General features: G+C 47.3%; 1 protein-coding gene across 1 annotated transcript in view; it reads right to left on the minus strand.

The window, feature by feature from the left end:
* The window catches only part of KIF26B (kinesin family member 26B), a 561334-nt gene that overhangs the window by 354181 nt on the left and 190851 nt on the right, over positions 1 to 16302 (minus strand). The gene's annotated exons all lie outside the window — the stretch shown is intronic.

Below are 16302 nucleotides of genomic sequence, written 5' to 3' on the forward strand. Positions count from 1 at the left end.
GGGGCAGGAAGAGCAGCAGTTGGGAGGTGGTTCTTAATTATGATCCATCTTGATTACAGGCTCCAGCTTTTTGTTTTCCCTGTTTAACTACCCTGAACAGCCCCTCAGTGTGCACTGATTAATTGATTAATAAATCAAGAGGCCTCCTCACACTGCAGCAGCAAGGGGTGGCTCAGGAGGGAGACACAAGACAGCCAGACACAATGATGGGAAGCGGCGGGAGGTTCAGGTCCAGCGAGCCTCGAATCTCATTGAGGAAGTGATGCCTCGAGGTGACTTCCTCAGTGACAGGGCCAGCGAGTCTCCAATCACAACTCAGAGGTGTAGCAGGACCTGAAAGGGCCCCTCAGGGACCGTTCCAGAACACAGTGTCACCTCAGTTTACAGATACACAGGTCCCAGAGGGTTAAAAGCGTGGACTATGCCTAGACTTCTTGACCACCAGTTCATGATTTTTCACTTTAAGCCAAAGAGCCATATCCATCAACAGATTCCTATTCTCTCACAGACACAGAAGGGTTCCAACCCCATGTTTTCACCAGGAAATGTTCATTCATTCAAACGGGATTTGTGCCCCAATATACGCAAAGATACAGTTTCTTGTTTTTCTCACATAACCAATGGCTTATGCTTTCAAGGCACCAAACTGTTTGGTTTCAAAAAGCCTCAGATCAGTTGCTTATTTAGAATATTTTTGTTAACCCAATCATACGGAGGAAGTGCCACAGAAAGGAGGCAGCTCTAAGAGAAGTCATGTCAGCCGGGCGCGGTGGCTCACGCCTGTAATCCCAGCACTTTGGGAGGCCGAGGCGGGCGGATCACAAGGTCAGGAGAGATCGAGACCATCCTGGCCAACATGGTGAAACCCCATTTCTACTAAAATAGGAAAAAATTAGCCAGGTGTGGTGGCGCGCACCTGTAGTCCCAGCTACTCGGGAGGCTGAAGCGGGAGATTCGCTTGAACCCAGGAGGTGGAGGTTGCAGTGAACCAACATCATGCCACTGCACTCCAGCCAGGCAACAGAGCAAGATTTCATCTCAAAAAAAAAAAAAAAAGAGAGAGAGAGAGAAGTCATGTCTGCACATCACAGTTTATTTTCGATGCTAGACCTTGGAGTCTGGATTTGGCTCTGACCTAGGGACACATCCACTCTCCAGAAATCGCATGAGCCACCCCTGGTTCTGAGGGCCCCTCTTCTCTTTCCTCCCTTGATTTCACTCCTCTCCCTTGAAGCACCACCTTCTTTATTCTGCATATTGCCATTTGTGGCTCAGCTGCTGACATTTAATAAGTAGGTATTTTGGTTTCCAGCATGCCCAGCGTTGCCCCAGGCTGGGGCTCTGAGGGTGCACGAGAGCAATACCCGTTCTCTGGGAGTTCACAGTCCAGGGGGCCTTCTTGATTCCTGGACTACCCAATGCCACATGCCTCTGCTGCCACCTCCAGCCCAGTCTGTAGTGACCCACAGGACCAATCCATACATACATGGAGCTCAGTGCTCCCCCGGGGTTCACAAGACATCAGCACCAACTCCCACCCCTCACACCTGTCCTCCACTTAGGCATCCGTGCCAGCCAAAGCAAGCCCAGCAAGCGCCAACACAGCCATTCAGCACAGCTGGGCCCACCAGCCATACGACCACCACAGACAGCCAGGAAGTAGCCAACAACCCATTCCTCTCTCATCCAGGGAAAAGCTGAGATTGAGAGTCTTTAAAGAAAACACGGTTGCTGGCTGATGTCAGAGGAGTTTTTTCAATGAAGCCACCCTTGATCTAAAACCCTTTGTGAGTTCTTATCATCAAAAGGCCTCAGTAAATCAAGTGCTTCTCCACACATTATACATAAACATTTTAGTACAACTCAGAACTTCAAAAAGGAACGGTCAACAGCCATAGCTTACAGAAAGTAAGTGCTGAAATAAAGAAGATACTGTTGCCCAGGCTGGAGTGCAGTGGCACGATCTCAGCTCACTGCAACCTCCGCCTCCCCGGTTCAAGTGATTCTCCTGCCTCAGCCTCCTGAGTAGCTGGGATTACAGGCACGCACCACCACACCCAGCTTATTTTTGTATTTTTAGTAGAGATGGGGTTTCACCATGTTGGCCAGGATGGTCTTGATCTCTTGACCTCATGATGCACCCGCCTTGGCCTCCCAACGTGCTGGGATTACAGGCGTGAGCCACTGCACCCGGCCCTTCCTCAGGAAGATTTTGTTCGTCGATGCTCATCAGCTCCCTGACCTTTGCACCTCATGTTCCGCCTGTGCTTCATGGGCTGTGAAGGACGAAGGAGACACAGAGTATTTCTCACCCAGAGTATTTCTCACCACGAGACTCTCTTCGCCCCATTACCACGCTGAATCTACACAGCAGGAGTTTACCGGCAGCCGGCAGAATGTCAGTGTCCTTGATTCCTGCTGTTCATGGAGACCCCAGACCTACACACAGGCATGTGACCACTTCAAAGGGAAGACCACCGCAGAGGGAAGACCACCGCAGAGGGAAGCCAGGAACCAATCAGAATGTCTGACAAAGGAATCACGTCCCATGGCTCCGGGTGGGGAAGTCACCACCCTCAGGGTTCTGTCGTTCACACTGACACAACATGTACATGGACGAAAGTCCCCAAGCGGCTCACTCTGATTGGCAAAGAGGACACAAGCACAGTGCATTCTCGAAAGACGGGGAAAGAAGAGGGAGGGATATTTGAAAGAACACAGGGTGTGTTAGAATGAGGGTTTGCTCCAGGTGAGGCCTGAGACAGCCAAAATAACAACTGCAGTAGTGACAGCAATGAGGCCATGCCCTGAGATAGCAGGTGCACCCCTGCACCCCTGCTTGATCGCCTGCACCCCTGCTTGATTAGCATAAAACTCAGGTAGAAACTTCCTTCTGGCCTATCCGGAGTCTGAACCCAAGGTTTGTCGTTGTTCCCAGTCTGCTTTGTAAGCCAACAGCCCTTCACCCAGGATGAGGATCACACACGAACACCGCGCTGAGCACGTGAACGCACTGAATGTAAAGGCATAAAGGCACGCTGGGTAATAAGTTCACGAGACAAAAAAAAAGAAAAAAGTACTCTCCAGAGGAAGAAACGTTAAATGTCAGACCGCAGTTGTTCTACATAAGAAACCGAATTATCCTGGGAGGGAGCGGCTGTGCCCAGCCTAAGTGATTCTGCTCGGGATTACTGCAGAGAGAGGTGGTCCCACGAATGACTTCAGTTTGAATGATCGTGTTCCGCAAGTGAGGCAGCTGGGAGGGCCAAAGGCAGGTGGGAATGCAATTAACAGGGCTGCTTGCTGCAACATGTGAAAAAAGTATTGCGGATGGCAAGACTTTTCCACTTCAAAAGAAAAGGGAGATGTTTAATTAGAACTTAACGTGATTAAGAACAGTTCATAAATTACTCAAAAGAATGGGTGAGGCATTTCTCATCACAACCCCTGAAAATGCTTTTATTGATTGATTTTTGAGATAGAGTCTTGCTCTGTTGCCCAGGCTGGAGAGCAGTGGCGTGATTTTGGCTCATTGCATCAAGCAATTCTCTCGCCTCAGCCTCCCAAGTAGATGGGACTACAGGCGTACACCGCCACACCCGGATTATTGTTTTATATTTTTAGTACCGATAGAGTTTTACCATGTTAGCCAGGCTGGTCTTGAACTCTTGACCTCAGGTGATCTGCCCACCCCGGCCTCCCAAAGTTCTGGGATTACAGGCATGAGCCACTTCGCCCAGCCAGTTTTTATGTCTAGGTCTCATTTTTACCAACTAGATGGTATGGACAGTGTTGAGTACTTTGAAAACTTTTGGTTAAGGGTATGGGAGGTTCAAGTCCTGCCTCTATTACTTGGTAGCTGAGTGACCAGAAGCCATTTTTCACAAATCTATCCAAGCTTCAGTCTCCTTATGGGAGTTGATAATTATACTTATTTTATTAAGTAAGAATTAAATGTGATAATATGTGCAACATTTTTAGCACAGACCTGGTCCTTGGTAAATGCTAAATAAATGGTAGTAATTATTATCACTGTTAAATAAATGGTAGTAATTATTATCAATGTGACTAGTCTCAGTATCTAATACAGTAACTTGCATAAATTTAGAACTTCATATAATGGTGGTGATGAGGATAAGGAGGATGGTGACAATGATTTTAGGGCTTTCTTTTATCTAGGAGGATTTAGCGCTTTGGCAATTAAGAACAGAGAGGATGATAAAGAAAGGAACATATGATGTTCACTTAACCACCTCCTACATCTGATCAAGTCAAAGCCTTCTTGAAAGAAATCAGGCCGGGCATGGTGGCTCACACCTGTAATCCCAGCATTTTGGGAGGCTGAGGTGGGTGGATCACTTGAGGTCAAGAGTTTGAGACCAGCCTGGCCAACATGGAGAAACCCCATCTCTACTAAAAATAGAAAAATTAGCCAGGCGTGGTGGTAGGTGCCTGTAATCCCAGCTACTGAGGAGGCTGAGGCACGAGAATTGCTTGAACCTGGGAGGCGGAGGTTGCAGTGAACTGAGATCACGCCACTGCACTCCAGCCTGGGCGACAGAGTGAGACCCTGTCTCAGAATAAAAAAAGAAAGAAAAAAATCACAATAGGCTGGGTGCAGTGGCTCACACCTGTAATCCCAGCACTTTGGGAGCCCAAAGCCAGGCAGGTGGATCACTTAAGCCAGGAGTTCGAGATCAGCCTGGACAACATGAGGAAAACCCATCTCTACAAAAAAAAAGAAATCAAAATAATACTGGGTTCCTGGAGTTCCTGAGCTGACATCTCTGAGCGTGGCCTGAATGACTCTCAGCTTCCTTCTCTATTTTAAAAGATGAAACACTCCAAGAGGCATTCATTTCCATGGAACTAAGAATCTGATACTTCTCATTGTAACAGCCTACTGAAAATTCCTCATTTCTCCCGCAAGAGTGAGTAATGCTTCATGGGGTCTTTGCTAGATGTCCGATTCGAATCACAGACCCAGCAACTAACTGGTCAGTGTCTCCTAGGAGCTGCCAACCTTTTCCCAGGAGATGTAGAAAGAGAAACCTAGGCCAGATGCGGTGACTCACTCTTGTAACCCTCGCCCTTTGGGAGGCCGAGCAGGAGGATCACTTGAGGTCAGGGGTTCGAGACCAGCCTGGCCAACATAGTGAAACCTTCTCTACTAAAAATACAAAAATTAGCCAGGCATGGTGGTGCGTGCATGTAATCCCAGCTACCCAGGAGGCTGAGGCAGGAGAATCGCTGAAACGCAGGAGGCAGAGGCTGCAGTGAGCCGAGACTGCGCCACTGCATTCCAGCCTGAGCAACAGAGCGTGACTGTCTCAAGAAAAAAAGAGAAACCTGATTTCACATCAGCGTATCTTCAACCCTGAAAATCCTTGTTCTCCAGTCTCTCCCTTGGCTGTGGGGAAATAGGATCCCTTCACAAATAGATTCAGAGCTTACGATGGGAAAGTAGGTTCTTACTACAAACTTAAAATGTTTCCCTTAAAGTTCATGCTCAACATGACACAAAAATAAAGTGCTGAACTATACACATATAAGCACTAATCAAGATTATAGTAGAATGCACTAAAATATTACTTCTAAATTCCTAAAGCCTATCTAGACTAGATGTATTTTTTACATATAGGCTTTAATGCACCAGCAGGCAGCAAATGGAATTATTTTCAATCTGCAAGTAGTTGAATTAGTCTAAGGCTATTAAGGATTCTGTTAATTATGCAATTATGAAATTGCTTACTGTTTCTTTTTCTTTTAATTGATTTCATATGCATGAAATACTGCATAAATGTACTTGGCTGTATTTTCTTGTTTTGTTTTGTTTTTGAGACAGAGTCTCGCTCTGTCACCCAGGCTGGAGTGCAGTGGCCGGATCTCAGCTCACTGCAAGCTCTGCCTCCCGGGTTCACGCCATTCTCCTGCCTCAGCCTCCCAAGCAGCTGGGACTACAGGCACCCGCCACCAAGCCCAGCTGATTTTTTGTATTTTTATCGGAGACAGGGTTTCACTGTGCTAACCAGGATGGTCTCAATCACCTGACCTCGTGATCCGCCCTTGGCTGTGTTTTCTTAAACTTACTACAAAAAGATTAAATATCTAAAATTTGGTGGTGTTGCCATTGTTTTTAAAAGGTAAAATTTTGGCCGGGAGTGGTGGCTCACTCCTGTAATCCCTGCACTTTGGGAAACTGAGGTGGGCAGATCCCTTAAGCTCTGAAGTTTGAGACCAGCCTGGGCAACATGGTGAATCCCATCTCTACAAAAAATACAAAAATGAGCCAGATGTGGTGGTGCATGCCTTTAGTCCCGGCTACTCAGGAGGCTGAGGTGGGAGGATCCCTTGAGCCCAGGAGGCTGAGGATGCAGCGAGCTACGATGGCACCTCTGCCGTCTAGCCTGGGCAACAGAGTGAGAGCATGTCTCAACACAAAAAACAAAAAAGATGGAATGTTAACAAATAAATCATTTGACCATGTCCTACAACAAATTTAAGTACTTGCATCATTCCCCTGTGACCTAACTAACCCTTGTGGCCCTACACAATTTTCTTCAGGCCACCTTGTCACACGTCCCTCACTTCCCCCAGGAGCGCCCGCACCAGCCTCCCTCTGTCCCATGGAAGCCCCTACATTTCCCAGCCTCTGCACCTTCGCGTTGGCTCCTACCCTGATGTTAACTCCCTGTCTCCCTCATCAAGCACGAGAAAACTTTTGGGGGTAATGGATACGTGCAGTATTGTAATGGTGGGGACAGCATCATAGGTGGACACATATGTCCAAAAATACCAAAGTGTACGCTTTAAATGTGTACCGTTCACTGGATGTGAATGGTGAATTATGTACCACACTAAAAAACCAAAGTCTTGTTCGTCCATCCTAAGGCCCAGCTCTTCCGTGAAGTCTGACTCCGAGAAGAGATGTCTCCCTTCACTGCTTCGCTGACTCTCACAGTACTTCTCTGCGTCACTCACGGCACTCAGCAAACATTTCCTTACCAGAGCTGTACATGTTCTATCTCCACCATCACGGTAAATTCCTAGGGGGCAGAAACTGTGCCATAATTTGAATAGTCACGATAACTTCTACTCTTGCCCCCCTGGAGTCCACTCTCAAGGCAGCAGCCGAGGTGATCCTTTTAAATCTTAAATCTGATCCTGGCAGTCCTCGGCTTAAAATCCTCCCCTGGCCCCCACCCTACTTCCTTCAGAGTCAAAGTCAATGTCGCTGCCATGGGTTCTGCAGGACTCAGCCTCCTGGTCCCTCTCTGCCCTCAGCTCCTATACCTGCTCCCTGACTCAGCCTGCACCAGCCACGAAAGCCTTCTGGCTGTTCTTGAACACACCAGGAATGTCCACTCCCAGCTCAGTGATGTACTTGCTGTTCCTCCTGCAAAGAATACTTTCACCTGCAGATATCTGCCTGACCATCTCCTACCAGCTTCAAGGTCTCAAGGATCACCTTTTCAATGAGGCCTTCCTGGATCATCTAATGACAGTTGCAAACTGGCCCCAACACTCCCGAACCACCTTTCTCTGCTTTAATTCTCTCTACAGCATGGCCCCCTTCTAACTAGATTCCGCTCATTGTCTGTCTCCCTCTGCAAAATATAAAGTAGGTGACAGCAGGGACATTTGTCTGTGTTGTCCACTGCTGAATGTGTCATGCCTAGAATAATGCCTGAAGTCAAGTAGGCACACAGAAGCCAAGTGTCGAATGAATCGATGACTCGATGAATCCATTTTCAGTGACAGAGGTTCCCACATCAATTAGCTTCATCTTTCTTAGGAATTTTTTAATTTTTTTTTTTTCTTTTGAGACAGTCTCACTCTCTCGCCCAGGCTGGAGTGCAGTGGTGCAATCTTGGCTCACTGCAACCTCTGCCTCCCAGGTTCAAGCAATTCTCCTGCCTCAGCCTCCCGAGTACCCTGGGATTACAGGCGCCCACCACCACGCCCAGCTAATTTTTGTACTTTTAGTAGAGACAGAGTTTCACCATGTTGGCCAAGCTGCTCTCAAATTCCTGATCTCAGGTGATCCACCCACCTCGGCCTCCCAAAGTGCTGGGATCACAGGCATGAGCCGCCACGCCTGGACTTTCTTAGGAATTTTTATCCCTTTTTGCTTTTGTCACGTTTGCCAGTATAGTTGTCTTTCTTGCTTGTTTCTGCTAGACTTTATAGTATCCTGGGAGGACTGGGAGGGCTTGTGTGTTCAGAAAATGCTCTAGGGCCTGTTTCTCAAAGTGTGACCTCACCACGCCCCCCGTGCAGAGTCACTTGAAAAGCTCACAGTGAGGCAGGTTTCCAGGCCCCCTCCCAGGCCCCTGTATCAGAATCTCTGGGGAGCCGGGCTCTGTAATCTGCATGCTGACGAGCACCTCAGGTGACGGTGTGGTGTGCTGTCACAGAGGAGGGGATGGGAAGGAAGACCGAGAGGAGCAGGGAGAAGGAAGAAGTAGACAGGGACACCTGCCTCTCCTGTTCAAGTACCTAACCCCAGCCGCGGCCTTCAGACAGGAGCTGAGGATTTCAGGAGACACTGCCCTCCACCCAATGAATTGCAACTCCTCCAAACACCTGAGCGTGAGGGCTGCTGCTTTTCATAAAAAATAATTCAAGACGATGATAAACAGCCCTGGAGACACAGCCCGCAGACTAAAGGTAGATGCAGATGTCTTTTCGCCAAATTCTCTCCCTACTCCAGCGGTTCTTTTTCTTTTTTCTTTTTTTTTTTTTTTTTTATTGAGACAGAGTCTCGCTCTGTCGCCCAGGCTGGAGTGCAGTGGCCAGATCTCAGCTCACTGCAAGCTCCGCCTCCTGGGTTCACACCATTCTCCTGCCTCAGCCTCCCGAGTAGCTGGGACTACAGGCACCCGTCACCACGCCCGGCTAGTTTTTTTTTGTATTTTTTAGTAGAGACGGGGTTTCACCGTGTTAACCAGGATGGTCTCGATCTCCTGACCTCGTGATCCGCCCACCTCGGCCTCCCAAAGTGCTGGGATTATAGGCTTGAGCCACTGTGCCCGGCCTCCAGCAGTTCTTAACCGCTGGTAAGTTTTTTAAATTCTTTCTTCTTCTTCTTTTTTTTTTTTTTTTTTTGAGACAGGGTCTCACTGTGTTGCCCAGGCTGAAGTGCAGTGGTGTGATCACAGCTCACTGCAACCTCGCTCTCCTGGGCTCAGATGATCCTCCCACCTCAGCCTCCCAGATAGCTGGGACTACAGCTGCAGGCCACCATGCCCGCCTCATTTTTGTATTTTTTGTAGAGACGGAGTTTTGCCATATTGCCCAGGCTGGAGATAGTGATTTTGATGCTCAGGGGACATCAGGAAATACCTGGAGACATTTTTTGGTTGTCACAACTGGGAGAGGGCTACTGATGTCTAGTGAGTAGAGGCCAGGGATGCTGCTAAACATCTTACGCTGTGCAGAGCACCACCCCCCATCCCAGCACCTGAAAAAACAATCACTGGCTGCGCGCAGTGGCTCATGCCTGTAAGCCCAGCACTTGGGGAGGCCTGCGGGTCACCTGAGGTCAGGAGTTCAAGACCAGCCTGGCCAACAAGGTGAGACCTCCGTCTCTATTAAAAAAAAAAAAAAAATTAGCTGGGTGTGGTGGTGGGTGCCTGTAGTCCCAGACACTCAGGAGGCTGAGGCAGGAGAATCGACTGAACCTGAAAGGCGGAGCTTGCAGTGAGCCAAGACCGCGCCAGTGCCCTCCAGCCTGGGTGACAGAGCAACACTCCGTCTAAAAAAAAAAAAAAAAAAATCATCATCATCATCAAGTCCTAGATGTCTGTGGGGTGAAGGGTGAAACCCGGGCCTAGGTGCTCTCCTCTGATTCCTTCTCACCTGCTCTCCTTGGAGATGAATCCCGATGCAGGACAGCAGGGTGGGTGTTCTAAACCCAGACGCCAAGGCTGGCTCTCCTCTACCTCGGTTTGCCTTCGTGTGGAGGTCCTGAACTCTCAACAGCACGCTCTCTTAAATATTTTGACTCTTGCGTTGTAGCCGGCAATGGGGTTAGAATGGTGGGTGTGTATGGCCACGTCCAAGGTGGACACAGCGCCCCCTGGCTGTGAAAACCCCGCAGGCTGGTGGAAGGCAGATCCTGACTGCCTGGCCCAGCCTCCTACTCCCCCCGATCTGGCTACACAGGCCACTGCCCTTCCTGGTGACAGAGGCACCGCTGACAGTGTCACCAGCTGTTTACGAGAGTGTGGTGGAAGAGACTGATGCGGCCCTGAGGTCCTGGCCATGTGAAACCACGGATCTGGTTCATGGCTTACGAGGCTGGTCACTGGGCCTGTCATTGGCATCTCTGCCTCTTGGCCTGGGTTTGAGAGGGGACAGCTGAGGTGGCTTTTACTATGAAATCACTTCAAGCCTCTGGCTGAATTTTCATCATGGTAACTTTGCAGTTTCCTTCTCGGAGCAGCAAAACCAAAGCCACGATAAGGCAGTCATTTTGAAGATATAATGTGGTACACTTCTAGAGAAAACCAAAAATCGCTTTGTTCCCTCATAAAACCACATTTATGTAGCTCAGCCTTCGTGCCAGACTGTGCCAGGATGGGCTTGGTGGGGGGGTGATGACGCCTTTGGCGGGAGGTGCTCCAGGCTGAGGAGACCCTTAGAGGATAAGGACCTGAGCTGCTCGCTTTTGTTTTCACTCACAAACACCAGAAATAACAACACAGCCTTAAGCAGAGGATGCAAAATCCTGGCAACATCTGAACTTAGGGGTCTGTATTCACAACTAACGACTCCAAGACCCACCTGTGAGGTCCCAAATTTCACCGTCCGTCCTGAGACATCTTGTTTGCTTATTTGGGGACTGATTAATTAACCACAGGCTACTCAGCCATACTTCTTACCCCTCTTTCTTTCATAATCTTTACTGCAAAGGTCTGAACTGAAAATTCGCTGAGATGAGCAAAGCATCACCAAAATAGCTTTAAATAAAGCAGGATGGCGGTGGGGAGGGCAGGAGAGGCAGGAAGCCTTTCTCCAAGAACGTGACCACACCTGTCAGCTCCAGTCAGTGACTGTCACTCCTGAGAAGTCAGTTGCAACCAACTATGACACACCCACAAAGTCAGAGAACCGGCCAGCCATTCTCAGCGCAGACTCCCACCTCATAAATCATGACCTGGGTGGCTGCAGGGCATGAGGATTTCTAGACCTGACCACAAAGATGTGCCATGATCCGAACCTTCCTCAGTGTGTGCCACCCCTACCACCCCTCAAATAAATAAAGCTAACCTCTTTAGAGGCTGCCATCTTCACTGGCTTCTCAGAGGACTTTCATGGTAGGGAGAGCTGGCAGAACATCTTGAGCATCTGAGCAAAGGCTGAGGCTGTTGTGAATGATGCTTCTAGGTGTTCCTGCATCACCTCAAACACAAGCCCAAGTTAGTATGTGAAAGAGGGAGAGAGGGTGAGTAAACCCGGACCCCTCTCCCTGCTGCCTCTAGTCATTCCAACACACAGGAGCCTAGAATTTGACAGAGCACAGCAGTACTTCTCTGCTATACTGTTAAACTGATTTGTCCTCACATTTTAAAAGACAGCCTTCTGACTATCTTTAACTGACCCTATAAGACACAGATTTGAATCAATCAATTCATGTACATTGTCTACTTATGTAAATTAATTCTACAAGAAACTTAAAACAACAGCCACTACAACTCCAAAACCTCTAATGTGATAATCTTATGAAGAATATGAGCAAACTCAGTGGAAAAGAGTAAAAAGCAAAAAAGTCTATGAATGCATTCAGAGTAGCAAGAAAGCTACTTCTCACCTTTTTCCCACTCTCCACACTCACACACACACACACGCACACGTACGTCTCTGTGGGAAGAAACCACTAAGGTAGCCCTCGTCGTGGGGCTGGGGAAACCAGCGTGGGGCTAGGAAGACAGGCTCAGGAGTTGGAATTCCCAAAACTGCGAAGAGAACTCACCTCCCTCGCCCCACCTGCCTCTATCACTTTTCCTTGAATCGATTCTGAAAAAGTTAGCTATAGAAATGTTCGTAAAGTGATGGTTGTGCTCCACAAAAGGATTAAAATGACAAAACTGTGCTCCAAGTATTTCCCTGATGACTTGAAACTCGAAGTAGGTGGGCCAGGCACAGTGGCTCATGCCTAGAATCCCAGCACTTTGGGAGGCCAAGGTTGGTGGATTATTTCCAGTTAGGAGTTCGAGACCAACCTGGCCAACATTATGAAAACCCATTTCTACTGAAAACACAAAAATTAGCCAGGCTTGGTGGAGGGCACCTGTAATCCCAGCTAGTCAGGAGGCTGAGGCAGGAGAATTGCTTGAGCCTGGGAGGCGGAGGTTGCAGTGAGCTGAGATCATGCCACTGCCCTCCAGTCTGAGTGATGGAATGAGACTCTGTCTCAAAAAGGAAAACAAACAAACAAAAACTGGAGGTAGGAATTGCAGAATAAAACCCAGAAGACACTGTAAAATCAATTTTAATTTTGGTTTTGGTTACAGGTTTCAACACAATTTGAGAATATTTGAGAAACACGACTATGGACGGGACTTGGACCTTCCCTATTGATAGACAATCAGAAGAAATGAAAGATTTAGGGAAGATCTCTCCCATACACACAGTCACATTCTAAAACTTTAAATCTCATTTTTTCATGCAATACAAATGCAGACAGGTAAGTTTTTGCCTCGTTAATCTATTCATTCAATATATCCATTCATTCACCTCTTCACTCACTAATTTCATGCATTTATAAAAACACTTATTAGGTGTCTAATTGGGCCAGGTCCTTTTGTAGGTGCTAAAAACAAGCATGGTCTGAACCTTCACGGCGTATTACAAAACAAGCTATAATCAAAGTCTCAAAACAGAAAACAGCTCCTCATCTTCATCTGGGGAGCTGACAAAGGAGTCAACAGACTGGCCAGAGCTCTGGACCTGAATTCTGAAGACCTGGGTTTCAGTCCAAGCTTTGCCTTTTCTAGTTTGACAGCCTTGGCCAAATCATTCAGTCTTCTTGAGCCTTAGTTTCCTCATCCGTAAGACTAGGATAACACTTATCCCCTGCTGTTGATGTAAAGATTAAATGACATCAAAGCACTCTGTGAAGAGCTCTATAAACACAACATGTTATTACAAATGCTGAGTTTTCCCTACGTTTAACACATGACGAGGCATAGCCAGGGAAGAAGCCACACACTTCTCATTCAATGCACTTCACAGTTTGCAACTAGGGAGCTCAAGGCCCACATATCAACAGGGATGACAGGACCCAAAAGGGCTCACCCAAGTAAGCCTTTGTTTGGCTCTAGAGAGAGGCAAAGATCAAAGTAGCAAGCCCAGCTCAATGTCTGGCTCATTTTCCAGACACTCCATGCAGACAGGGAAATGCACTCAGCTAAGTTTATCCCAATGCATAGGTCAGAAAAGATAAAGCCGGAAGTGGCTCAGTGTCTTCCCAGGTCTACAGTAAGATCCATGTCCTGTGTGCTCTGTCCCACGCTTGTGAGGAGTCAATTCCTTGCCCTCCTCCCCTCACTGCTGTGGTGACCAGGAAGAGGAGTGGGATTTTCCAGAAGGACAAACCAACAGAGTCCCACATCATCTGAACTTCCATTATAAGCCTACTTATCAGCCAAGGAAAGAGAAACATTAAATGCTTTGGAGATAGTTACCCATGAAGACTTCACACGCATATACACTGGGATCTTGGAATTGTCTCCAAGCAGCGGATCAAAGACCAGAGATGTCCCCTCTCGGGCAGGTCTGGTGGCTCCTCCTGCACAACCTGTGGTCAATAAAATGGAAAGTACCCCCAGGGCATGGCTGGCTAGAAAAACACTTGGGATGCAGCTTAACCCGGGCTTTCATGGACCCAGGTCACATACAAGAGTCTACCCATCGTCAAAGCTGTGGGGACGGCATTCCTGCTCAGGAGATAGCAGCCCAAAGATGAGAAGGACACTTTGCACTGGGATGAGACTGGAATGAACACGTTCTTCAGGATTGGCAGAATGTTCGGTGGCCCAAGACGTAAGGCAGACTTCAGAAAAGGTCAAAGGGTTTCATGGTGGTCTGTGAAGCTCCATAAGGACCTGCTGCTTGCTGAGCCGTTTGTTATCCAGAAGGGGCTGAACTAACACCGGTAAAGTCACCAGACCTCCAGTAGAAAGAAGGAGAATCTGATTTGGCAAGATCTGTGTCTTCATGTGGCCACTGACCAGATGAATGACTCTGTTATGCCCAGAAGGTCCTCAGCCCTGTACACACCTCTGAACAGGCTCAGCTACCCCAGACTCCGGCGAGCCCACCAACCTGGACAGCTCCAGCCCAGCAGTCTTCAGAACCGCTGGCTGAATTTCCTTAGGGGAAATGTGATGTGCAGTATTTATGTAAAAATATATATATATTCTCTGCACTTTTTTATACTCCCAATGATGTGGTCATGAGGATACCAAGAAGAGTTTTAAAAACTGCTCTAAGACAAAGCCTTTGGGAGTGTGATTTTGTAACTGGGTTTTAGGTGCAATTCCTTACTGATTTTTCACAAAAGCTTGTTCTCAAAGGACTGCAGAATTGTGTTCATTATGCTTCAAACAAAGATATGCTCAATATTAACTCCACTGTGTTTAGAAGCTGAAAATAGAGCCCAGCTATAGACAGTGGCTTGATTAATACTAGATCTTTCCACATTATTATTTACAAGGAGAGTTTTAGTTGCTTTTTCTGCAAATAGTATAACCTGATTTATTGTTAACTATGCCTGGCCATTTTTCTTAGAACCTAATTCATTAAGCCAGTATTACTGAGACATTATGAAAAAACCTTTAAACCTGAGGCAGTTAATATCAGAGTGAGTTTTATTGCGTTTTTGTGTTTTTTTTTTTTTTTGAAGTTTATTTCTCTTAAACAAATCAACATTAATGAGTACCGTGTGTTTCATAGGTTTAGGGATGTGGTAAAACAGGATTATTCAAGTTTGTCTTTTAAAATTATTGTGGTCCTTTAGTAAAACAACCTGTTAATGTTATTATTTAAATTATTTCCATCCATTACCATCAACGGAAAAGATGCTGTAAAATCTTCTGGGATCTTTTATTACAATTTCGGGGACATTTACAAGTGTCTTAAAACTTAAAGGAAGAGGAAAGAAGACATACCTTTATGATTTTATTCAATTGTCAATGTGAATCTATTTACAATCAAAGAAATTTACTTTAAAAACAACCAAGCACATGGAGTTTTGAAAGACATATGTCTATGCCTTCCCTGTGGCAACTTCATTCATTCATTCAACAGAATATTTATTGAGCACCTATTATACCCAGCCGTGCAACAGAGCCATGAACAAATCAAGGTCCCTGCTCTCCAGGAGGTCTCTTCTGGAGCAAAACCAGTAAACAAGCACACGCAGGTCATGTCACGTGTGACCTATGGAGAACAGGAAGGCAGGGCATGGGAAAAGGGGCTCTGCGTATTGGAGTGAGGGCCTTTTCCACAGCATGCTCAGAGTTGGCCTCTCTATTCAGGGACACTTGAGCAGAGACCGGAAGGCAGTGAGGCCATGAGCCACAGCAGGCATCGTGGGGAAGCGACCCAGGCAGGGGGGCAGGTAGACATGAAGGACTGGGTGGGGGCGAGTTGGCACAACTGGGAACAGCAAGAGGCCGGTGTGGCTGGAGTGGGATGAATGAGGAGGGGAGATGGTTGGGCATGAGGTCAGAGAGACCACTGTAAACTGAACGTTGTGTCCCCCCACAAAATTCATATATTGAAACCTAGTCCCCAGTGTGATGGCTGGAGGTTAAGCCTTTGGAAGGTGATCAGGTGATGAGGGCAGAGCCATTAGGAATGACATTAGTGCTCTTATGAAAGGGGACCCAGAGAGCTTCCTCGCCCCTTCCTCTGTGTGAAAACACAATAATGCCCATCTATGAACAAGAGGGCCCTCCTCAGACACTAAAGTTGCTGGTGCCTTGGTCTTGGACTTCCCAGTCTCCAGAACTGTAAGAAATACATACATTTCTGTCGTTTATAAGCTGCCCAGTCTGTGGTGGTTTTTTTTGTAGCAGCCTGAGCAGACTAAGACCAACAGTCTCAAGTTCAGGGTCAAGGTCCAGGCTAGGGATACAATTTGCAAATCAATACTATATTGATAGCATTGGAAGTTACAGGACTGGGAGAGATGACACAGGGAGGCAGTGCAGGTAGAGCAAAGGTCTGATGAATGAGCATTCCAGGATTTATTTAGAGCAGATGAGAGGAAACCAGCACAAGATACTGAGA

This window comes from Macaca fascicularis, chromosome 1 (genome assembly GCF_037993035.2).
Source record: "Macaca fascicularis isolate 582-1 chromosome 1, T2T-MFA8v1.1".
Lineage (NCBI taxonomy): Eukaryota > Metazoa > Chordata > Mammalia > Primates > Cercopithecidae > Macaca > Macaca fascicularis.